Raw genomic sequence first — 25,101 nt, forward strand, 5'->3', positions numbered from 1 at the left:
CTTGTCCTAAGCAAGTGGTAGGGTCCTATTTGAGATACAGAAGTCTTTTGGTGTCTTCAGATAACCTAAAGGGGACACAGTCTATTTAGTCCACAAAATCTTACGTGATCCTATGGATTTTGTGAAATGCACAGTAATTTGTGTTCATACTTCTCCACGAGTCTTCCTAAAAAAAAAAAAAAAAGGAGACTCTCTGATCCTAAACTTTTACCACACTGAGAAAAATTTAGAAATTAATCCAAATCATACTTTTTGCAACGAGCTCCTCCTAGTGCCTCATTTGAGAATGAGCAAGGAACCCCAGCATAAGAACTGTAAGATATGCCCTAGCTTAGCTAACAGGCTGCAATCTGCTTAAACCTTCTTGGCCATAATTCCCCCATTTGAAATTACGTAATCACTGCATTCTTTTCTGGCATTGCAATTATGCCATCTCAGTGTAAGTTGCTTCTAATTTGAAGAAGAAAACATTTACTTTCACAACTTCTAAGCCTAGTCAAGTCACATTTTCACCTTCTAGATCAAAGCAAGCCCTTGATGGTGTAGCTCAAGGGCACATCAGCAGTACTGTCTGGAGTGCAATGGCTGCTGTGAGCAATGGCCAACGCCAGCCACCTTGATCTCTATCTCCCACTGGACCTGGGTGAAGAGAGGAAAGCCATGATTTCAGACCTTGCTTCCTTATTATGAGCCTGTCATTTTTTAGTTATCCTACAATTATTTTTCTCATAACAACCAGTATATACGTGGGACATGATAGTACATGCCTGTAATCCCAGCTACCTGGGAGGCTGAGGAAGGAGGAAAGAAAGTTCCAGGCCACTCCCAGCAACTTAGCAAGCTCTATTTCAAAAAATTAAAAATTAAAAGGACTGGGGGAGTGGCTCAGTGGCAGAGCACCTTAAGTTCAATCCTCCCTACCAAAAAAAAAAAAAAAAAGTCAGTACAGCATACAGTAAAAATAGTACACTTGGAAACTAGTATACCTCCTGATTGGTTCCCATGACTTGTTCACTTACTAGTTACATGACTTGTAATCAGGTTTATTGAAAAGTCGAGTGTGTAAATTTTGGTTGTGTATTCACCTCCACCTAAGTCAAAACCAGTATCTGAAACTTCAAGATAGTCAATGAACATTCATGGAATGAATAAAAGACTAAATGAATGAAAAATCCCAGTAATTGTAAAATACTGTGCTAGGTATTTAATGAGACAAGAAGATGAATGGAATAGGACTCTATCCTTCACCAAGTATAGAGCAAGTAAATATATAATTATAGCACACAGCTGAACAAAAACCACTCCATAGAATAAATTTAAATTAATCAGCTGCACATCAATATCACGTGGTTCTCACAACCACAAGGTAGGGGTAGGAGGAGGTGGTAGGACTGGGGTGACTTTGACATGTGCTCCTCAGGTAAAAGCTGTATACACTTAATCAACCATGTGTGCATCTTAAAGTATATACCCAGGTGATGTTTTCTGAATTCTGAAGAGTTAAAATATGTGTTCACCAAGATAGACACATGGTATTTATTAAGCAAATAATTTTTACTGAAAAATTCATGAGTATAGCTTAAATATAAACAAAAAGTAAATAGCAAATCCCAGATACACATATTGTAATTATTAAGTATAATAGTTTTCCTTCAATTGTCTCATAGTTCTTAGTTCTGCTGCTTTTCAAGAGAGAAGTCAGCTATGTGAAATGACCTAATTCTGAGATTGCTAGGTTTAAATCAAGATTTGATTCCAGGCCAGATAGATATGTATCTGGGCATATCTGGAGAAAACACAACATAACATAAAATAGGTGGAGTAATATGAACAATTGCCTGTAATACAATAATGATAATGGTGATGCTGATATTGGTATGAACACCTACTCCTTTTTAGTGTTTCATAGATATATATGATATATATATATATATATATATATATATATATATATATATATATAAAAATATATGTATATATAGGTGTAGTTATGATTCTAGTTACATTCCATATATACATGCATTTTATTTTTATAAAAAGCCTATGAGATAGATTGGCATAATAACCCCCATTGTAGATACGAGGAAGTATTCTGCACAAGCTCATCAGCTCCCTATATGTCTATGAAGTCATTGTTTGATACTGGCTGTACCCTAAACTTTCATACCCTGTACTTCTCTTATCTCTGTGTGATGTTGGGTCACTTTGTGTGCTAATAAAGAAACACAGAGGAAAGGAGAAGATAGTGGGGGCAATCATCACATGTGTTTTGAAGTTCAGGGTGATGGCTAAGAGCATGTGAGGTGTAGAGGAGGTCCTATCTACAATGAGCTCTCTCCAAATAAGTTTGCCCTTGTTTCTAGGGTGCCCTAGCAGTACTGCTAACTGAAGTCCACTTTTTTTTAAGTAAGCAATTTTTATTGAAGTTTAAATTGTAATATAGAAATACATTTTAACTGACTTAAGTCCAACACCAATGAAGAGAAACATTATGGCACCAAATTTTTCTTTTTCTATTATACTGGGACATCTTGTTACTCAATGTATAATTTTCATTTTTCTAGGCTTTGTTTCACATAAATTTCTGCAAGTTTCCAGTGTTAGAAGCCTGAAGTCTTTTAGGAGAAAAGAAAAAAAAAATAAATCAGTCCTCCAGCCATGAATGTCACCAATCTACTGGGATATTGCTCCAAAACAAAATCCCCCTTGAGACTAAGTCCTCTATAGCAACTCAAAACATTAGGTGCTGTGGTCAGGGAAGACTCAGACAGATCAGGCTGATTGAAAGCTTCCTCAATGAAACAATCAATCAAAAGCATGTTTGAGATACAAGTCAAAATAGTGTTCTAACCACTTGATTTAAAACCAAGTAGATTTTATGTTTATAAACACTTTTTTAGTTTTGCTTATGTTTTGTTTATAATTACAGAAGGAACAAAGCATCATCACTGCTCAATTCAGAAATTATTAAGAAAATATTGTGAGTACAAGAAATATAAAGTCTAGCCTGGCATGGTTGTGTACATCCCAGCAGCTCAGGAGGCTGAGGTAGGAGGATCACAGGTTCAAAGCCAGCATTAGCAACTTAGCAAGGACCTAAGCAACCTAGTGAGACCCTGTCTCAAAACAAAAAAAAATGAAAAGAACCAGGGAGGTGGCTCAGTGGTTCAGCACCATTGGGTGAAATCCCTGGTAAGGAAGGAAGGAAGGAAGGAAGGAAGGAATGAAGGAAGGAAGGAAGGAAGAGAGAAAGGAAGGAAGGAAGGAAGGAGAGAAAAGAAATATAAAATCTAAGTAATTTTTCTGGGTATCTAAAAGATTCCAACTCTTGAAAGCCTATATTGCTAGTCATTTCCTGATGAATACTTTTGGAATTTTTAGTTTTATTTATCTATCCTTACATTCTGCTACATGGTAATATATGAATATCCTGGGCAGTTTTCCTTCTGGGCAGTCATTAGGTTGGTCCTATGAAGGTCATGGTGGAAGGAAGATGACACAGGAACAGTTGAAGTCATAGCACCCACTTGACAGAACAGTCTTCAGATGGAAGACCCCTGATTGTGCTTTGAACCAAAGCTTACAGTATACTATTAGTGAAAATTAGTGGCAATAGGTATACTTAGTGATAAAAATCCTTTTATATCACTACTTAGCAAAGTTAGTAAAGGCATGGTTCTCCATTATAAGCTAATCTCACCTATTAAAGAACAGAGTATAGCATAAGGTATACAGTTCAGTCAGTGCATCTCAATCTGTAACTCTGTATGGGTCCTTCCTGATAGTCAACATTCAAGATGCTTAAATTTTCTTTGTTGAAGACTTTTAATGTTGTCACTTGCCTTCCAGAAGTTTCCATGCCAATAAAAAGGAGACCGAATTAACATGCCCTGAAACTGAGAGCCCTTCTTTCACTTTCCACCTGGGGTATAAGGTTGGTCCAAAAGCCTACAGGTTAAGTGTGTTGCTTCATTTGTGGGGCTGGGAGGAAGACAATATGTTGAGGGAAGAAATCAATTAAAGGAATACAAATGCAAAAACACTAATTAAAATTAATACCCCAAATGAGTAATTGGAATCATTGTCTTAAAGACTTAACCTGTGAATGAAAAATTTAATTGCTTCTGCAAAAAAAAAAAAAAAAATCTGTATGAAGTAGAAACTGGTTTCCTTAACAGTAGAGAATATGGTTCTAGAAAATGGAGGTAACTGGATATAAGTTTCTGACAGCAATTTAATAGAAGAGTCCCAAATTATTAGGCTGAGGCCAATACCTAGCAAGGACAAAAGCCTCTTCTTTGGGGAATTTTGAATAATACTTGCAGAAATATTATGACGTGCATAAACTGAACTGAATTGTTTTCACAAGTGTGGTGATGTTTTACATAGTAATTTTTTTTTCTGCATGTACTTCAATTTCACAGCAAGAGTGGCATAAAACACCTAAACACAGAAGAGAACATTCATGCAAGAGAGCTAACTCCTTGATGTAATAATGAATACACTTCAAAATGATTATGCTGTCCTTCATCTACTGCTTTCTGCATCTACAAGGTGGTGGTTAGGGAAAGATTTCCAGGGTTTGGTCTGGTTGCCTTGTTACCCAGACAGGTAATCCCAAGTATACAAGTACCAATAATCAGAATTCATATGTTCCAGAAAATATGTGACACCATTTGGGAAAATCGCATTAAGAAGCTCTATTTCTTCCTGGAAATCCCAAGATGGGTGTCTTTTGGTGAGGAGGCTTCATAAAATTCTTCCAAGTATTAAATAAACTTTCAACTAAGTCAAACCCACTGTAATCCCTAGCAAGCTTCCACAGGGGACCAATGCTTTCAGCAAGAGGGTGGTACCATATGCCTTCAAAATGAAACAGCTCTTGGACACAACCATGCTACTCTCTGAGTATATAAGCTTCCTGCTTGTCAAGTTTTGTTATACTTAGGACTGTCATTGCACATCTTTCAAAAGTACATCCCATTCAGATCCTGGAAGAGTGACAAGATCCCCCAGACCCTCGGTTTGCATCAGAGTGTTGCCAGGAGAAGCAAACCTCCACCAGCTTCTTGGTCCCTTGAATAAATGTGCAGCTTCCATTACTGTGAGAAGGTAACCAACCAACAACCACAGAAAATCAACTAAGTTAAACCTCTTCTTCTGCCGCTGCCGGAGATTGTTCCAGCAGTTACTAAAGTTTAGTTTCCTATTTTTTTTGCTATAATTCTATGTAAATTTTTAAAAAATGATTTTTAAAACTTTGTGTGCACTTGCACATGCGTGTGAGCAAACATTGAACTTGAGTCTGTTGGAAAGAGAGGCAGATACAGTTCAGTTGCTCTCTCTTTTTTTAATATATGGCAGCAGAATGCATTACAATTTTTATTACACATATAGAGCACAATTTTTCATATCTTTGGTTGTATACAAAGTATATTCACACCAATTAGTGTCCTCATACCTGTACTTTGGATAATAATGATCATCACATTCCACCATCATTAATAACCCCATGCCCCTCCCTTCCCATCTAACCCCTTTGCCTTGTCTAGAGTTTATCTATTCCTCCAATGCTCTCTATCCCTATCCCACTATGAATCAGCCTCCTTATATCAAAGAAAACATTTGGCATTTGGTTTTTGGGGATTGGCTAACTTCACTTAGCATTATCTTCTCTAACTCCATCCATTTACCTGCAAATGCCATGATTTTATTCTCTTTTATTGCTGAGTAATATTCCATTGTGTAATATGCCACATTTTTTTTTATCCATTCATCTACTGAAGGGCATCTAGGTTGGTTTCACAATTTAGCTATTGTGAATTGTGCTGCTATAAACATTGATGTGGCCATGTCCCTACAGTATGCTGTTTTTAAGTCATTTGGGTATAGACCGAGGAGAGGGATAGCTGGGTCAAGTGTTGGTTCCATTCCCAATTTTCCAAGAAATCTCCAAACTGCTTTCCATATTGGCTGCACCAACTTGCAGTCCCACCAGCAGTGTATGAGTGTGCCTTTCTCCCCACATTCTCGGCAACACTTATTGTTGTTTGTAGTCATAATAGCTGGCATTGTGACTGGAGTGAGATGAAATTTTAGAGTGGTTTTGATTTGCATTTCTCTAATTGCTAGTGATGATGAACATTTTTTCATATATTTGTTGATTGATTGCATATTATCTCTGAGAAGTGTCTGTACAGGTCCTTTGCCCATTTTTTGATCGGGTTATTTGTTTTTTTGGTGCTTAGCTTTTTGAGTTCTTTATATACCCTAGAAATTAGTGCTGTATCTGATGTGTGAGGGGTAAAGATTTGCTCCCAAGATGTAGGCTCTCTATTCACCACACAGATTGTTTCTTTTTCTGAGAAGAAACTTTTTAGTTTGTGTCCATCCCATTTATTGATTCTTGATTTCAATTCTTGTGCCATAGGAGTCTTATTTAGGAAGTTGGGGCCTAATCCGGCATGATGGAGATTAGAGCCTATTTTTTTCTTCTATTAGATGCAGAGTCTCTGGATTTATTCCTAAGTCCTTGATCTATTTTGAGTTGAGTTTTGTGCATGGTGAGAGATAGGGGTTTAATTTCACTTTGCTGCACATGGATTTCCAGTTTTCCCAGCACCATTTGTTGAAGATGTTTATCTTTTCTTCAATGCATGTTTTGGGCACCTTTGTCCAATGTAAGAGAATTGTAGTTCTGTGGGTTAGTCTCTGTGTCCTCTATTCTGTACCATTGGTCTGCCACTGTGTTTTGGTGCCAATACCCAGTTCAGTCTCTTGTAGGCTGCTGCTTTCCAGTGCTGCTTTCCAGTGTGTGGGCCCTCAAGCCAACTTTTTATGTTATACCCTCAGTTTGCTGTTTTCTGAGACAAGAATGCATTTTAAATGTGAACCCCTCAACAAAGGCAACATGTCATTCTTAATTCATAGTGGGTAATTTTTTTCCTTACCTCCAGCACAGGAGGAAACAATCAAGCTTCCTCTTCTTTGCTGGTGGATGAATGTTTCCTAGCCCACCTTTTTACTGGGGTGTATCACTTTAAATGATCTCATTTTATTCAGGGCCTCTGTTATAATATCCCCCTTGCTCTGGCCTAAGACCCCACTCACCACTGCTTGCCCATGATAAGTGAAATCAAGAGCTCTTGTTAAAGGAAAATTAGCAACTTGCAGAAGCCAAAGAAAAGTGTCAATGTATTTGTGAATACCAGAGTATTCCTTAGTTTTTGGCCCCACAAATTTCTCTAACTTTTCTCAGAGCTTAGCTTTGCACTAGATTTTAATTACACATAACTTTGGCATTTCTAATTCTTCACATGATCTTCTTTGTGTTTCTGCCACAAAGGGGCCTGGTGTGATTGTTAAAATCTCAAGTGTGTTTTTGCATAAAGAACATAGGAGAGGATATTATGACATCATCAAAAAACTAAAATAATTTTCTGCTTTAGAATTTTTATTGCTGACAGTAATTTAAAAGATGCCCCTTTTTTTTCCTTCTGGAGATGACAATAGATGGTGTCTCTGTCATAATGTAATTTATGGAATTTCAGATCCTTTGAACTCGTTTGTTTCCATTACCATTTTATTAGATAATAAACCATCCAATTAATATAGTAGTGACTGTTTTATACCCAGGCACAAAAATATTTATCTTGCGATAATTATTAAAAGCATGATTTTTCTTGAAAGTTTCCAAAGCATATTTTCTCAGTTGTCTTAGCTTGTGTCCATCTTGCTGGCTTATGGAGAGATCCCCTTATATTATCTCTGCCCTTTGCCTGGGAATAAAATCACTTGGGAGATAGACCCAATAGTGAAGCAGACAGCATTTTCATGCTAATAATGCCATTTTTAAGACATAGTTACATTCTCTGGCAGAAATGGCCTTGCAGAGGGTACATGGTCGGAAACACTCTTACCGCCCTAGGCAGAGCTGGGAAACCACAGTCCTCTCTTGTGGAGACTGGCCACTAGAAACTCACTTCACAGAGGAGCTATGATGTGCGTTCCCTGCAGAGCAGCTGCCTCTTCAAACAAACAGCATTGAACTATTCATACCCAGTCTCTCCTTTCAAACTCTCCAGGCCAATTATTCATCTCTGCTCCCTGAGGCAAGAAAATGAGAGAACAGAGAGAGGTCAGGGTGTTCTCTAACACCACTAGAATCATGGAATCATGAGTGGAAAGTAATTGTAGTGGTGGTCATATCTGCCCCTTAGGTCTCTTAGATTTTGCTGACTTTATATGAAACCAGGAACAAAGAGACGATTTCCAACCCCGAACCCCTGCCCCACCATGTAGCTAGATGCAGTGTTATGATGAAGTTCTGGATCATTAGAAGTGGATAGTATATTAGAAGATGATTAGCATACACACTTTCCTGACCCTCTCTTCATTCCTCCTGGTACATGGTGACATAAGCACCCTTCCTGGAACATGAACTGATTTAGAGAATGGAAACCAAAAGTGGCAAGTCAACATTGCAGATGAACCTCATTTTCCCAGAGACTCTCAGTGTCAAGGAAGCTAACACAGAGCCATCCTGTGATCTCTAGATTAGCCAGTGATAGACTTTCTCTGAAGAAATAAAGCAGGATTTTTGAGTATGTGTTACTTTACCAAAACGACAATCCTGAAAGATATATTTTCTAATGTGCAAGTTCTTTTAAATATATAGATCATTAGATGAAGCATTATTTAAAAAAAAAATCTGTGAAAGAGTTGATGACTATATCTGGAACAATTTAATTAAAGTACCATGATCTGATAGAATTTTTTAATTTGTTCTAATTATTATAATCAGAACATATATAACTAGAATGCACTTTGACACATCATACATAAATGGAGCACAATTCCTCATTCTTCTGGTTGTACATGATGTAAAATCACACCGGTCATGTAGTCATATATGTATATAGGGTAATAATGTCTGATTCATTCTAAAATCCTTCCTACACCCATACCCTCTCCCCTCCCTTCAGTCCCCTCTACCTAATCCAGAGTAACGCTGTTTTTGCTTAGCTATCCACCCTCCTATTGTGAATTCCCAAAATGGAAGAAAACCCTTGAAATACTATGAATGAAATCTTAATGGATATTGAGTTATTTTCTTTTGTAACTGGCTTTTGGGTGACATGATTGAGTAAGGGAAGACTGCCAGGGACTGTCAGAGACTAGAGACCCTAGTGACACCTAAAAGGAGAAGCCAGTATTTTGCATCAGCTATTTAACAAGGGGACCAAGATGGACACCGTGATGGTCAGAGAAGACCACGTTCAACAGATTCATTAAAAGAAATTTTCAGTATGGATTAAAAAAAGATCCAATTTTATGCCACATACAGTTGTTATACTTTAAAATAAAGACACAAAAGTTGGCACTAGTAGGTAAAAATATGTGTGATGTAGACATAAGAAGACTCGAGTGTCACTTCAGACAGACTCATTTTCACAAAACAGGTGTTAGCAAAGATGGTTGAGGGCATTTATGATACTAAAACATTCTATTTTATTTTGTGCAAATATTGAAATATAAAAAGTATACCTAAAAACAGATCTTCAAAATTTGTGAAAATATGTAATATATCTCTTTCTTTCTTTGGTACCAGGGATTGAGACCAGGAACACTTAATCACTGAACTACATCACCAGCACTTTTTAAATTTTTTTAAATTTAGAGACTGGGTCTAGCTAAGTTGTTGATGGTTAAATTGTTGAGACTCTCCTTGCACTTGCTATCCTCCTGCCTCAGCCTTCCCAGTCAGTGGGGTATGCCACCACTTCCGGCTGTAATATATTTCTAAATAATCTGTGGATGAAATAAGATATCAAAAGAGGAAACAATACTAAATAAGAAATAAAACATACAACATCAAAGTTTATATCTAAAGTGAAGCGTTTAAAGTGGTGCTTACAGGAAAACTTCTATTTTAATCTATATTAGGAAATTATTTCTAAAAAGAATTCTTTAAGGTTTCATCTAAAGAACTAAAAAAAAAGATCAAAGTACATTCAAGAACAGAATTAATAAATGCAAGAACGAGATTCAATTAAATATAAACATCAACAAAAAAATATTAACAAAATTCACAAACCTCATTAGACTTACCAAAAAAGAAAAGGGAGAAAAAATAAATGTGTTTATTAGGAATGGAACAAATGAGATACAACAGACAAATTTCTGAAAATTCAAACATGATTTACGAGAACTAAGGCAAGATAAAACAGACAACCTAAGTGTTCCTGTGTTTACCTCTGGAATTAAAGTTGCTATCAAAGCCTTACCTGCAAGGAATTCTTCCTACCAAGATGGTTCACTTATGAATTCTAACAGTTAAGAAATAAGTAATACCAGGGGTTAGGGTTGTGGCTCAGTGGCAGAACGCTCGTTTTGCATTTGTGAGGCACTGGGTTTGATCCTTGGCACCACATAAAGGTGTGGTGTCCATCTACACACGCACACACACACACACATACACACACACACAAACACACATACGAAGAAATAAGCAACACCAATATTACAAAAATTCTGACAAAACATAGGAGAGAGCTGGGGTTGTGTCTCAGGGGTAGAGTGCTTGACTAGCATGTGTGTGGCACTGGGTTTGGTTCTCAGCACCATACATAAATAAATCGAATAAAGGTCCATTGACAACTAAAAAAAAAAAAAAAAAAAAAAAAGAACTTAAAAAAAATCATAGGAGAAAAAAACACTAATTGGTCAAGACAACATAAACTAAATATGGAAACCTGACAAAAATATTATAAAACTAGAAAGTAACAAACCAATATTCCTCATAAATAAAGACAAAAAAACCTTTAACAAAGTATTAGGAAGTCAATTCCTCCGTAATGTATATTAAAGAGCAATACATCTTAATCCAGGGGTTCTTCCTAAGGAAGTAAGGCTGTACAGATGTTCCCAACCAACATAATTCACCATAGTAGAATTACAAAACATAGAATCAAGATGAGTGTTTCAATAGATTTCAGAAAGGCATTTGGCAAAATTCATCTGTGCCAATTCTCAGTGAGAGAGGAACAATAAGACACTTTCTCAATCTGAACCTGACAAGGTTTGACAAGGATGTCAAAGGGATCCAACAGGTACAGGAAGACTTTTCAAACACTGCTCTGGACACCTTGAGAGCCACGTGGGACTAATTAGCTTCAACACCATCTAGAGTGAAACACAAGAACGAGCTAGGGCTGTGTTATAGAATAAATGTAATAGATAAGTTGGTGAAGGTTTTAGAAAAATTAAAAGAGTACAGTATCTTTGTAACTTGAAGATAAGCAAAAGTTTCTTAGAATGAAGGAAGCAATGACTGCAAAAGACAAAAACAATTAAAATATTTCATGGAAATTAAAAATTTTTGTTATCAAAGACAAGAAAAAGAATAGATGATACAAATACTGGAAAGACATATTTGCAAATATATCTGACAAAAGACTGTTATCTCTGTGTGTATAAAACCTCTTTAACAAAGTAATTTGAAGACAAATAACTTAAAAATGAACAAAATATTTCAATGGACATTTAATAAAGGATGAGATATGAATAACCAATAAACACATGAAAAATTGTTCAACGTCATTTGCCATTGGGAAAATACCTTTGAAAGTCATAAGAACGTAACCATATATAATCATCAGAATGGCTAAAATGAAAAAAGAACTTGTTGAATTTTGGAGAGAATATAAAGCAGCCGTGACTCACACATTGTTGAAGGGAGTGTAATATGGTACAACCACACTGGAAAAAGTTCTGGCAATTTCTTATAAAACAAAGCCTATGTTTATTTTTTGACCCAGCAATTCAACTCCTAAATGTTTATGCAAGAGAAATGAATGCACATGTTCACTAAAACACTTGTCCAAGAATGTTCATAACAGCTTTATTCCTAATAGCTAAAGGCTGGGAATAGCTTGTTTTTCTATCAACAAGACAATGGATAAAGAAACCGCAGTATATTCATACAATTGAACTCTATGTAGCAATACAAAGAAACACTTCCCTTAAGTCCTGTGTTCTCAGAACTGTTCCACAACCACCATTTTCCGTGCACTGAGGAATGGAATTGGGCCGGATAGCCTCGGTTCCACATGCAAAAGCTAAAGAATAATTTCAGAAAATTGTTAATTTTCAAAACACTGCATGAGTAGAGGAGTACTTTTTACTTCCATTTAGATTAGAAGGGTTTGGCTTAGGTTCCACATGTTTGTAACCCATCTTTCTCAAATGACTGCAATGAAAATTCATACCTCTAAGTGAAAAAGTTGACTTTCCAATTGCACAGATGTTGGGAACATTGATAATGCAAAACAGCTTTCTCAGGTTTTGTTTGAGAGGGGAAAAAAGAAAGGCTAGAATCAATATGGTTGCACTTTATAGTTTACGTTCAGTTTACGTGTGTGACGTAACTTGTGGAGACAGAGATCTAGAGCTTAATTTGGCCACTACATGAGTAATTTTCATAGATTGTAACTTCATGATTATGCATGAGCAGATCCATGTACCCTTTTTCTGGCCATCAGAACTAGACTAAAATGCTCGAAGCCCTCAGGGCAGCTCTCCATGATCTTCCTGCTCATCTGCCTCCAAAGGTACTGACATTTACTTTTGCCCTAACTTTCTTTACTCCCAACACAAAACAAAACTTACTTTCCTGTCCTCTCGTCTAAAAGACAACCAAACCCCTGGTGCATGGACTCCTTCCAGCCACCAAAGCATACCAAAGCAAGCCAATGATGCCCTTCTTTCCTTTCTCTTCTGTCCCCTATATCCCATCTTTCAGAGTAGAATATTATCCAGAGTGTGGGTTTGAGTTGGCAACATTAACAGAATCTGAGAGTTTCTTAAGAAAAGAAAGAAAAGCTAATTCAAGAGCCCAACCCTAGACATACTGAATCAGAAACTCCAGGAATGGGGTCAATAATCTAGGTGTTAACAATCTCAAGTTAATTTTAAAGAATTGAACCCAGGGTGTTCTACCACTGAGCTTCATGGCCAACTTTTTTTTTTTTTTTTTTTTTTTTGTGAGACAGGGCCCTGGCTGGCCTTGAACTTGTGGTCCTCTTGTCTTAGCCTCCCAAGTCACTGGGGTTACAAACCTGTGACACCATTCCCAGGTCATGGTAAAGTGTGAAAAATATAAAAAGCCCTGGAATAACACAGTGGTCTCAGAACTTCCACAGGCCAGAATCACCTGGGAGCTTTAAAAAACTATTGATGCTTGATCTTGGTGAAGGGTACGTGGGTATTCGCTGTAATGTATTTCAACTTTTCTGTGTGTTTGGCAATTTTTATAATTAAATATTGGGAAAAACAATATGCTTGCATTGTTACTTATCATTTATACATACATTTGATGAATTGAGTTGGACAGTCTTCAAGGCAAATTAATTAAAGACAGATGCATATGAGATTTAATTTTTCTCATGATTTCCAAATTTCTCCTTGTTTATTTTTCCCCATTTTTCCAAATTTTTTCCATATTTGTAATTTAATTCACTGATAATTATCTGCATTATAACTCATTCAGTTTGTTATGTCATGGTGCTTATCACATAGGAAAAGCAGAACTGAGAAGTGATGCTCAGAATTCACTGTTGGGGGTGTCTGCAAGTCTGCCCTAGCACACCCTGTTCTGACCTCATAAAATAGTTGGAAAATCATACTTTATTTGCTCAACAAATTGGTATAAGATTGGAATTCCTGTTTAATTTTTAAAATTTTTTAGCATTCATGACGTTTTCATTGATGACTTTGCACACTGTTCTTATTTCTCTTGACAATCATATATTCTCTCTCTCTTTTTTTAAATTAAAATAAGTGAAAAAAAGAAAGAAAGAGAGAAGAAAGAAAGAAAGAAAGAAAGAAAGAAAGAAAGAAAGAAAGAAAGAAAGAATCAAAAGGCAAAAAGAAACTCATAAGCCTGCAGCCTGAAAAGTACATTTGTGGCTGGCTGGATAATTAGCAGTGGTTTGTCAGATGCTATTGAGGAAGGATTTATGCTAATAGTGATTCACTTTATCTTATAGGAAGACATTAATTTAATCAGCAGCTCACTTTCTCTTTAGCGAAAACATTAGCTAAATTGCATGGGGGAAAATAAAACCCAGAAAAAGAAACTAATTGGAAACATTGCTTTCAGGTAATGAAGCACTTACACATCCATTTTAGGGTTTCATTAAGTTTTAGTTTTAGGAAGTTTACACACAGCTCACCTGAAAAACACATAATTTTAATGGGAATGTATAGGTGCCAAAGCCACTGTGGGAAATTTTCTTTTTCATATTGTTGCATTTAATTTTACCAAACATTTCATCAAAATTTTGGTGGTCTGGGGGCAAACAAATGAACTAGACAATATTCCATTACTTACAGAGCTAAGGAGCAAAAATTTAAACCTCTACCAGGTGGTAAGAGCCATTAAAGAGGAGTCTATAGGAACACAGGGAAAGGTGGTGCGTTCTGTCTGAGAAGCAGGAAACTTGGACAGTGCTGTCATCTCTCTTTTCCCTTTATGTCTTCTCACTTCTTCTTCTCTCCTCCCCACCCCTTCTCATTTTGGGGATGAATTCCAAAGGTGGAAGTGTTTCTTCAGGAAACCAGAGGAAGTCACATCTGTCCCACATCCTGCAGCTTGCCAAAAGGTTTGCTCAAGCCAAAATGAAGAACATTGTAGACAGCTACAGCACTCCACGGAGTGTCTTATTGGAAAACTCTGGAAGGCAGCCTCGTGGCTGGAGAGCACTTTGGCACCAAGTGAGCACAAGGAGTACCAGCCCTGGTGGGAAGAAGAAATTGATGTCTGAGAGGGGAAGCAGTTTTAGTAATGATGAGAAGAAATGGAACAGTCCCAGGATTGTCCAGGGATGTTTTTGTTAGTTGATTAGCCTAGGTTTTTTTTTTTTTTTTTTTTATTCATACTGATTACAAAGATAGAAACTATTTAAAGAGCTGTCTAGATATTTTCCAGAAACAGGAATGGTTTCATAATTTGTTGGACCCAAAGAAAACTAGAAATGTGGAGTCTCTTGTTTAAAAAAAAAAATATCTCCAAGACAGAGACAATAACAATTTAAACCACATGTGGAACCCCTGAGCAATTGCACAACACCTAGGCCTATGAAGCCAGCATTGGAAAGAGGGCGATATCACTTTACATGTGGAAGAAAGCTAACCCTTCCCTGTTCCATCCAGTTTAAAATGTTGTAGGCACCAAGATAGAGTAAATGCAGGTCTGAATCCCAGCTTCATCTCATCAACTAAGGATTTGGGGAAAGTTATTGTGAGTTCATCATAGAAATATAGCATAGAAACAAATATTCCATTCAAGTTCAAACAGCACATGTAGATTGTACATATAAAATTTATTCTTGTGTATTTATGAATAACAGAATGTATTATAAAATAATAATGTGTGAAATTAGTGGCATCAAGACCTTACTATTTGTTTTGGAATAATTGAATTAGCTAAAACACTCTTTGGGGTTTCTTTTTTTTCTTTGCTCCTTCAGCTATCAATTTCATATCTCATTCCCAGTGCTGAGCTGTCAGTTACAAGTTAGATTCACCATAAAAATATTGTTAAGAAAAGGTATTTTTTTGCCAGGGACGATGGCACATGCCTATAATCCTATTGGCTCAGGAGACTGAGGCAGAAGGATTGTGAGTTCAAAGCCAGCTTCAGCAATTTAGCATGACCTTTAAACAACTTAGCCACACCCTGTCTCTTAATAATATATTAAGAAGGGCTGGGCAGGTCACTCAATGGTTAAGTGCCTTTGATTTCAATCCTAGATACCAAAAAGAAAAGAACATGTATTTTAATATTTAAATTAAACTTGTATATTTATGTTAAGACATAATGTCATGTGCATTATACATTCTGTGTATTTTATTCTTCATTGTAATCTTTCACCATTATTTTTTGTCTTCATAGGTAGATGCTTTTAAGTTATATAGTTCTTAATAACTTTGAAGAAAATATAATTTATATTTTGTCCTTCAATATTATGCATAAGAACAGGAGAGCTATTTCTCAATTTTGGAACCCTCTCCTTAAGAGTGATCTGACAACTTCCTGCACTGTCTCCAGGTGCTAGTAAGCCGGCTTTTCCCAGCACATCCTTAAGAAACTGGCACTAACATTTTAAGTATGTGTTCTCCTGAGCAAGATCACCTCTATTCTTACTCCATTAAAAAGGGAATGCACCAGGGCCAGAGTATTTCCACAAGCACATCTGTTATGGTTTTGGATATGAGCTGTCACCCAAAGGTTCCTGAGTTAATGCAGGAGTAATCAGAGGTGAAATGATTGGATTGTGAGAGCTGTGACCTCATCAGTCCATCCTGTTTGAATGAACTGACTGCTGGTAACTATAAGCAGGTAGGGCAAGGCTACAGGAGGTGGGTCATTGGGGTATGCGCTGGAAGGGTGCATCTTCCCTGCAGACACTTCCCCTCTGTCTGTGTTTCCCAGCTCCCATGAGCTGAGCAGCTTTCCTCTGCCATGCCCTTTCTCCATGATGTTCTGCCCCACCTCGGACCCAAAGGGATGAAGTCAGTGAAGTCAACTGAAAGTGGATTGAACCTCTGAAACTGTGAGCCCCAGATAAATGTTCGCACCTCTAAGTTGTTCTTGTCAGGTATTTTGGTCATGGGGACACAAAGCTGACTAACACCACATCTGTGTAAGATGCTGCAAAAACAGGTTCCTGCTGATCCTCTGTGAATAAGTTTCTGCATGCTTTAGGAGATGCTTGCTACTGTGAGCCCTGAGCCTTTGAGAAACAAACCTTATTAGGTCACTGTGGGATAAACAGAGGCAAGAATTGAAGCTTTTTTAAAAACCATGATAAGGATATGAGATCTTCCATTTTAAAAGATTTTTAAAAGTATAATAGAGTTTTGTTAACTATAGACACAATTATGTAGAGCAGATCTGAAACTCATCTTACAAAACTGAAACTTTTGATCTATTCAGTAGCAGCTCTCCTATTTCCTCCTTTTCGGTCCCTTGCAAGCTTTTCCTCTTTGCTTCTAAGAGTCTATTTTAGATATCTCAAATGGAATGATATAGTATCTGTCCTTCTGTGACTAGCTTATTTCACTTAGCATAATGTTCCCAAGTAATTATGTATCTCATTTTACCAGCAAGAAATACAAAGTCAGGTGGAACCAGTTAAATATCCAAAGTCATAAACCTAGTGATTAGCATTGGTGTGCCATTTGAACTTTCTATTCTGAAAAAAAAAAATATTCACCAGTGATATAGGCATCTGGAAAAAAAAGTTGATAAAAGTATTTCTCAGTCTCTGCTAGATTGTCTCACAATCCCTTTACATTTATTGACACATTTTATGCTATAACAAACCTCCAGGACAGGTGCTATTGTAGCATCTCACAATGGGGAAAACTGAGAACAAAGCAAGTTTGGTGACTTCGTCAAAGTCACCTGTCAATGAGTTGCAAAGCTGGAGTTCAGTTCTAGGAGTTCTGGAACCAAAATCCATGTTCTTGCTTTCTAGCTGTCCTGAAACTCACATGCTGGCTCAGGAACATTTCTCCAGAGTTGGGAAAGGTACCCGACCATAGCTGCTCTTTGGCTATTTACCCAACTTATCCTAAGGCAAGAGAAGAAGATCTCCCCATGGAGGGTCAGATTGGACATCCTCAGGGGGACATGACAGGGGTTTCAGTTCAAGGCACTGGTCAGGGCAGAGTGTAAGGACAAAGGTAGCCACAGGTAAAAGTATCAACTGCAAATGTTTCTTCACACACACACTCCATTTCCAGTGTGAACTCTCTGACTTGGTTTGTCCTGCACTGAAAATTATGTGATTATTTGAGGCATAATCTAGATTCAAAAGCCACAGGCTCACTAGGATGTATCTATTTTTATTTGCCTGGCTTTTCAGAAATTTGTAGAAATTCCCAATTCCTGAAGTTGAGCTCTCAATTCTCCTAAACTTTTTTTTTTTTTTTTTTTTTTTTTTTTTAGTTTGGATCGAACTCAGGGGCACTCAACCGCTGAACACATCCCCAATCCTATTTTGTATTTTATTTAGAGACAAGGTCTCAGCTGAGAACTCATGACCTTCTATCTCAGCTTCCCAAGCCACTGGGATTACAAGTGTGTGCCACCCTAAAGAAATTTTCTATTTTTTCCCTTTACATTTGAGGAAGATTCTAAGTTTATTCTTGTTGCTTTTTTTTTTTTTTTTTTTTCTTTTTTAGCTTCATCAAGGACTGAATCTCAGGAAACAAAAATTGGAAACAAACATTTCAAACACTCATCTGGCTTGAGTGGCTAGCATGGCCCTGATCTATAGGTAGATTCTTGATTAATAAATAAGACAGGAGAAGCTGCAATGGTGAACAAAAGGAGAGCACTAGTGAGATATTCTAAGGCAAAGTGCCTGAAAAGTGTCAAATCAGAGATAAGACAAATGCCAGGTTCCCAGGGCAGAAGCCCAAGCATCAAATGAAAAATGGAAAAACAAAAATAATTAAAAAAAAGAACCAAAGTTAGGAAACACATGGAAATGGAATGTAAGTGTTAGCAGGCCAGGAACACCAGAGAGCAGGGAAGGTCTGGGAAGACAGCCAGACCATTGTGTGTTCTGGGCCCATTCCTGTAGCTCAGTGATAATGGTTGCACAACTGGAGTACACCCAAACTTGAAACTGTACACTCTGAAAGGGTAAGTTTATAGGAAGTGAATGCATATCCCTAAAGCTGCAAGTTTTTCAAAGTATATGGTTGGGATAGACAAAAAAAAAAAAAAAACTAGAAAAGAGAATATAGCAGGAAAACTCTGTCCCTAGCAATTCCAGGATTCTTAGATATTAACTCTAAACACTGATGCATATGTAAAACTGAAAGTGTAATGTCATCTGCCAGCCATGGCTTTTAGCATAGTTAAAAATCATGAAATTTAAGCCAGGCATGGTGGCACACACCTGTAATCCCAGCAGTTTGGGAGGCTGAAGCATGAGGATCTGGAGTTCAAAGCCAGTCTCAGCCCAAGTGAGGCACCAAGCAACTCAGTGAGACCCTGTCTCTAAATAATATACAAAATGGGACTGGGGATGTGGCTCAGTGGTTGAGTGCTCCTGAGTTCAATCCTCAGTACCAAAAAAAAAAAAAAATCTTGAGATTTAGATAAAAAGATCTGAGAAAGTGGCAGAGGAATTGCTAATTTTCTTGATCTGACAAACATGATTTTAGCACTCTAGTATGTGAAAGTAAGTTTATTTTCCATTCTGAGTTGTTCAGAACTACCAAAGGAATATCAAAGGTTTATTTTAAAATACTATGTTTTATTGGTTGTAATGATATAATTCATATAAAACACTTTCTTTAAACCTATAACTAAAAATGTTCTTGTTCTATTTCTTATTTTTGAGCAAATATGCATTGTAGTTGACAATATATATCCTTTATTTTTTACCAGTAAGATGCTCAGTCACATCTTGATCTATTCAAGTTAGGAAACATTCAAAATTTGGATCAGGCTCAGTAGAGCACATACAAATGTTAAATTTAAAATAAACACGTAATTGATATCATTAGGCCACGTCCAGCTCATGGCTAACTTCGCAGTAGATGTAATAACATTTATCATATTTGCTACCACGTCCAAGAACATTCTTACTTTGTTGAAAACATCTTCAGGGAAAAAGAAAGAGAATATGTAGACATAGTTTAAATAAAACAATAGTTTTAATCCCTTCTTTGGACGTGTACCATAATAATGGAGAAACAAATTACAAGAATAATTGACATTGAAACACTTAATTTATCCAATATGTGCTCAGTGTATTGTTAGTTTACAGGGTGTGTTGTTAAGTGATCTTGAATTTTAATATAATTAAGGCAATGAAAAAATTTTAAAAAATGGAACACATATTATGTCCTTGGGCCTAGTGCCTGCACGACTTTCCGTTTGGCAGTACGCAACTGTTCAAGAATTCTAGTTAAAAGATACAATGTCCATTTGCAGTACATCTTAAATGCAAAGGTGTCTTGGCCTCTGTGGTAACAATTGTGGTTATACAGGTGCCAACGTAGACACAGGCTTTGCCTCCATAGAGTTTAGTCTGTTAAAAAAAAAAAAAGCGAAAAATAGACTCATAAAGCTACGAAGCTCATGGCAGGAGTGTTTAACCCCTGGGTCAAGGAAGGCTGGCAGGAGGAGGGGTTCAAAAGGCTCTGGGGTCAGGACTGAGCCCAGGCCTAGGCAGGAGTCACCTAGGGCAAGGGCAGAATGGAGGCAGGAGGGGGAGCAGAATTGTAGGGGAGATGACAGAGCCAAGGGACAGCTATGGCAAATAACATGGTTTGGGGGAATTGGTTGGTAGTGGGTTCTGATGAGGACCACCAGGAAGTGATGGGTGAGATACAATGGAGAGGCAGAGGGGTCTCACGTGCCACCCTAGAGGCTGGCTTCATCCTGCACGTGTCAGGGAGACATGGTGAATTTAAACAGGAAAATTCTGTGGTTTCAATTGTATTCAGTTACATTATTATGATGGCATATGGAATGAAGTAATTTAAAGACTTTGGTAGCATGAAGGGGAGAAGAGAAAATTATTTGACAAATACTTGGGGAGTCAAGATATATTCACATGTAACCGTTGATTAGAACTAGATTAATGAAGTATGGAAAAGTTTTGAAGAAGACTTCTGGTCTCTAGCTAAGTGGATTGTGGCACTTTCAGCCAAGATAGGAAACATACAGGAAGAGGTCCGAGGTAAAATGAACTTTGTTTTGGACCTGGGGAATTTGGGGTGCTGTGTCATACACAGAAAAAAAAATTGCTGGCACTGTGAGCTGATAGCCAAAGACAGGGATCTGAAGGAAACTAGAGGTTTGAGAATTTTAAACTTGTAAGTAATTATCCAAGACATTTAAAAAGGGATTTTCCAACAAATGTGTGCCAAATAATGTAACCAGGTAAAATGAATATATAAGGATGGTGTGGAAAAATAGGCCATGAAAGAGACAAAGAAATGCAGAAGTCTGAGAACCAGGAGGAGGCAATATCATGGAGCAAAGAGCCAGAGTTAAGAAAAATAAAGACTGAATTGTTCCCACTGATTTAGGAATAAAGAGGTCATTGGTGAACAATGTCAGAGTCATTGCCATGGAGAACTGAGACAGAAAAAAGTTGAACACACAAGAGTTGGACACTCCAAAGCAACAGAAATGGAAGGGACAGCAGGACTGCCAGGGGAGAGGGGAGGACACAGCTGGAATCTGGTGTGTGTTCTCTCTCCAGGAAGCAGCACAGACACACCTGGGGCTGAGAAGTTGGTGCAGCCTGTTGGCACAGGTCGCCTTGTTGAGAGGGGATCAGCCAGGCCACACCCCATAGCCGCTTTCACAGGCCCAGCCTGGACTTGAGTGTTTTGTAATTAATATATGCACTTTTGACATTGAGAAAGAACTTTCTCTTTTGTTCTGCATTCAGGGATCTGTTTGAGTGTGTGTGTTTCACCTGATAGGAGCGCTTGCTTTTCTGTATTTTTTGAATTATTCATAACACAAAGATTCGTTGATCATTTTTAAAATTTTTTAAAAGATGTTGATGAATCTTTATTTTAATCCATATACTTATATGCAGTGCTGAAAATCAAATCCTAGTGCCTCACAAATACTAGACAAGCACTCTAGCACTGAGCCACAATCCTAGCCCATTCACACATTATTTTTAATCAGGAAAAATACTGAGTATTTTCAATTATGAACCTAACAAAATCAGTGGACAAGGGAAGCCAAAGGAAAACATCTTATTAAATTAAATGAGTGGGGAGTGAATGGTCTCTTTCTTTGTGACATTAACTTGGAAAGTGCTGAACTCACAAGGTAGCATACACTTAACCAGGAAAAATACATAAACACTGAGAGCAAACAAATTATACAAGTGAAGTAACTAGACTTATTTTTAAATGTTCTATTATTTATTTTTGGATGCTTATACAAAAACCTGTTTCAATTAATACTATTTCTCTAAGATTTAAAACTCATCACAGTGTAATTATATACTATGAAGACTGAACAAGAAAAAATAGAAAGTAGACTTAAAAAATGTTTGGTAACTATTATGTATTTGTGACTATATTGCTGACAAATTAGATTTTGAAGCCTAATAGATATAGTTTGCAAAATTATCATTTTGTATTTAGTCACTGTCAAACAGGTGGCTCTGTTATTGTGAAATTTATTTTAAATTATACTCTCTGTATTTTCTTTGACCAATAATTGGCCTTTATATGTGAAGATAATTTTAGTTCATTTTAGAAAATGGTTTTGTATATTAATATGTTAAGTATGTACTTATATTTTTATTGAGTCTTTCCTTCCAGAAGCATTATATATTTTTTCTGTTTTATAATATTTATTAAAGCTGAGGTCCCATTCATGAAGTCCCTAGCCTTGCTTGTTATATTTACTTTTAAATTCTAAAGTTTATTCTATTGTGCATGGATCTATTGATTGATTGATTGATTGATTTTACTCTTTTCTTTTCTAGGATTAGTGGAGATAATATTGCCTGGGGGGAAATACATTTAATAAATGCATTCATAAATATAAAAATTTTAAGTAGGAAAATTATATAGTATTTGAGAAAGACAAAAGAGGCAACTGTTGCAAAGTTTCTGAGGTAGACATGTGACCCTAAAATTCAAAAAAGGTACCCGGATGACTGGGAGACAAGGTCAGAGGGACCAGGCCACATTGGTCATTGTGAGTACTTTGGCTTCCTCTCTGACAACATAGGCAGAAGAATAGCAAGTCAACCGTCCTTTTCTGATGCATTTGAAGAAAAGCTCTTGACCCAGCCCAGTGCTCAATTGCCCCTGTTTATCTATGTAAAGAGCAGGAAGGATCTGTCCATACTTAAGTTTCTTCTTGGCCTTCATTGGTGGACACTGTCCACCTGGGATTGCAGCCAAAGAGTCCACCATTCTGCATTGGCTGCCCACACCATGGGAAGCAGGGAATGCTGCCCCTCATTTTCACCCTGACACCCACTGACACAGAAGGATCAAACAAGTGAGAGTTGGTGATGGAAGACACAGTCACCTTCTAATCATCTCCTGTAAGAATCTCCTGCTCCAGATTCCAAAACTATATCTGTTGATCTTGACCCAGTTCTACAATGTGCTCTTCATTTTTACTTCTCCATACCTCAAAATATGACAAATACTGCTACTTTGACTTCTTCTACTACTACTATTTAATACTAACACTACTACTACTGCTACTACTACTACTACTACTAATAATAATAATAATAAAGTAACAGATACCAATTAAAATGAAGATATTTCTATAAACTTACGAATAGCATTCATAACAAATATCCATTTGATCGTTTAACAATGAAGCTTACATATCCTCTGATATTGTTTAGCAAAACATAATTTATTTTATTTTTTTTTTAGATATTTATTTTTTTAGGTGTAGATGGACACAACACAATGCCTTTATTTTTATGTGGTGTTGAGGATGGAACCCGGGTCCCGCCCGTGCTAGGAGAGCGTTCTACCTCTGAGGCACGATCCCAGCCCCAACAAAACATAATTTAATGCAGACAACTGGTAAACCAACAGTCCAAAAAGTCTTGCTGGGTAAAGCAAAGCAGTAGTTTAGCTATCTCTGACTGTGGAATCATACTTGATTGAGATTATCAATATCATCATTATCATTATCATTGTCATCATCATTTAATGCTTTTTCACCACTCATTATTTGCTCTATTTTGCTAACCCCTTTATACACAAGGTTATCTCAATCATTAAACAACCAGTTTGGCAAACACTACTATTTTACTATTGCAGAGGATGTCACAGAGATATATAAATATATCTCAAATCCCAGTTGTTCTTACCTGATTCCACAGGCAGGGGAATCAGCAGGGACTCTATTTACTAAACCAACCAAAAGGGTTTGGAGAATGGAAACATAAAGGCCACACAGTATATGAAAACATGTAAAACTTTGTTACAAAATCCTCCTCCCAGTTTACCTACTGAGCAGTTCAAAACTTGCCTTAGTGAGCCCCAGGCAGCTCTCAAGCAAGCTCTGCAGGGTATGCAAGCCAAAAATTCAAACTTTAGCTCCAGGGTACTCTCTTCCTGAAAAAAGACAGCTTTTTCTTCTTTCAAATACTGATGTGTATTGTGAAATAACAAAATGTATTATATTAATTTGAATTACTCATAAGAAGAAGAGAGAGAGCGCAAGAGAATGAATGTACTGTCCCTAATTTCCCAAATGTGAAAAAACCACGATTGGCGTCATTGACAATCATCTTCATTGATGTTGTCGTCATGGTTGTCACTTGTGAACAGGTTTTTCCCACAAACACACAGTGACCTTCTAAGCAGCATTGGGTATGATCTCGCCTACCAGAAAGCAACCTCTCTGCTTGTGTTTGTTCTCAGGTTCCACAACTGGAGGCTGGATAGGAACCAGGCAGGCCTGGAGTCTCCTGCATAATCAGTTCATGGAGCACTTTGGATGGCACAGGAGGTCCACCTTGAAAGCTTCAGAAAAGCTGTTGATTAGAAAGTGGCATATTGAAAGGAAATCTATAGCCCTCCCTTGAAAATTCTGCCCTGTGTTTACAGCTCTAACACATTGAGGTGCTAAGTTGCTTCTAAACAGTTCTTCAAATACCTATGACAACTGACCCACCCTTCCATTTTTCCAAATCTTCATTTTTCCAGGGTGACTATCTTTAGGTTCAGCTGTGTTTTCAAATGGAGACGTTTCCTGAGGTTCCCTCACTCTCCCATGGCCTTTCTTTAAGATGTTTTCACTCCACAGGACTCTGGAATGAGACCCAGGAACTAAGTGACCCTGCAGATACCATCTTAGCCCTGCAGAGTGTATGGTAAAACCATGTCACATTTTGTGTGTGACTCTGGATGTCTACTACTCTAAGTTGTAGCATTAATTTCTTTGGCAGTCACATGAAATGGCTGAATTTTTCTGAGTACGCAGGTGATTTACTCTATAATATTTGTTTATTTTTCCTGAATGCTGCCAGATACTTTTTGAATTTTTTAGTT

The 25,101-nt window shown here is 37.2% G+C and overlaps 1 pseudogene; it reads right to left on the minus strand.

The window, feature by feature from the left end:
- Positions 1-4,561: 4,561 nt before the first annotated feature.
- On the minus strand, positions 4,562-22,989 carry LOC143407925 (S-adenosylmethionine decarboxylase proenzyme-like; annotated as a pseudogene).
- Between the last annotated feature and the right edge of the window lie 2,112 nt (positions 22,990-25,101).

The sequence above is a fragment of the Callospermophilus lateralis genome, chromosome 10 (genome assembly GCF_048772815.1).
Source record: "Callospermophilus lateralis isolate mCalLat2 chromosome 10, mCalLat2.hap1, whole genome shotgun sequence".
NCBI lineage: Eukaryota > Metazoa > Chordata > Mammalia > Rodentia > Sciuridae > Callospermophilus > Callospermophilus lateralis.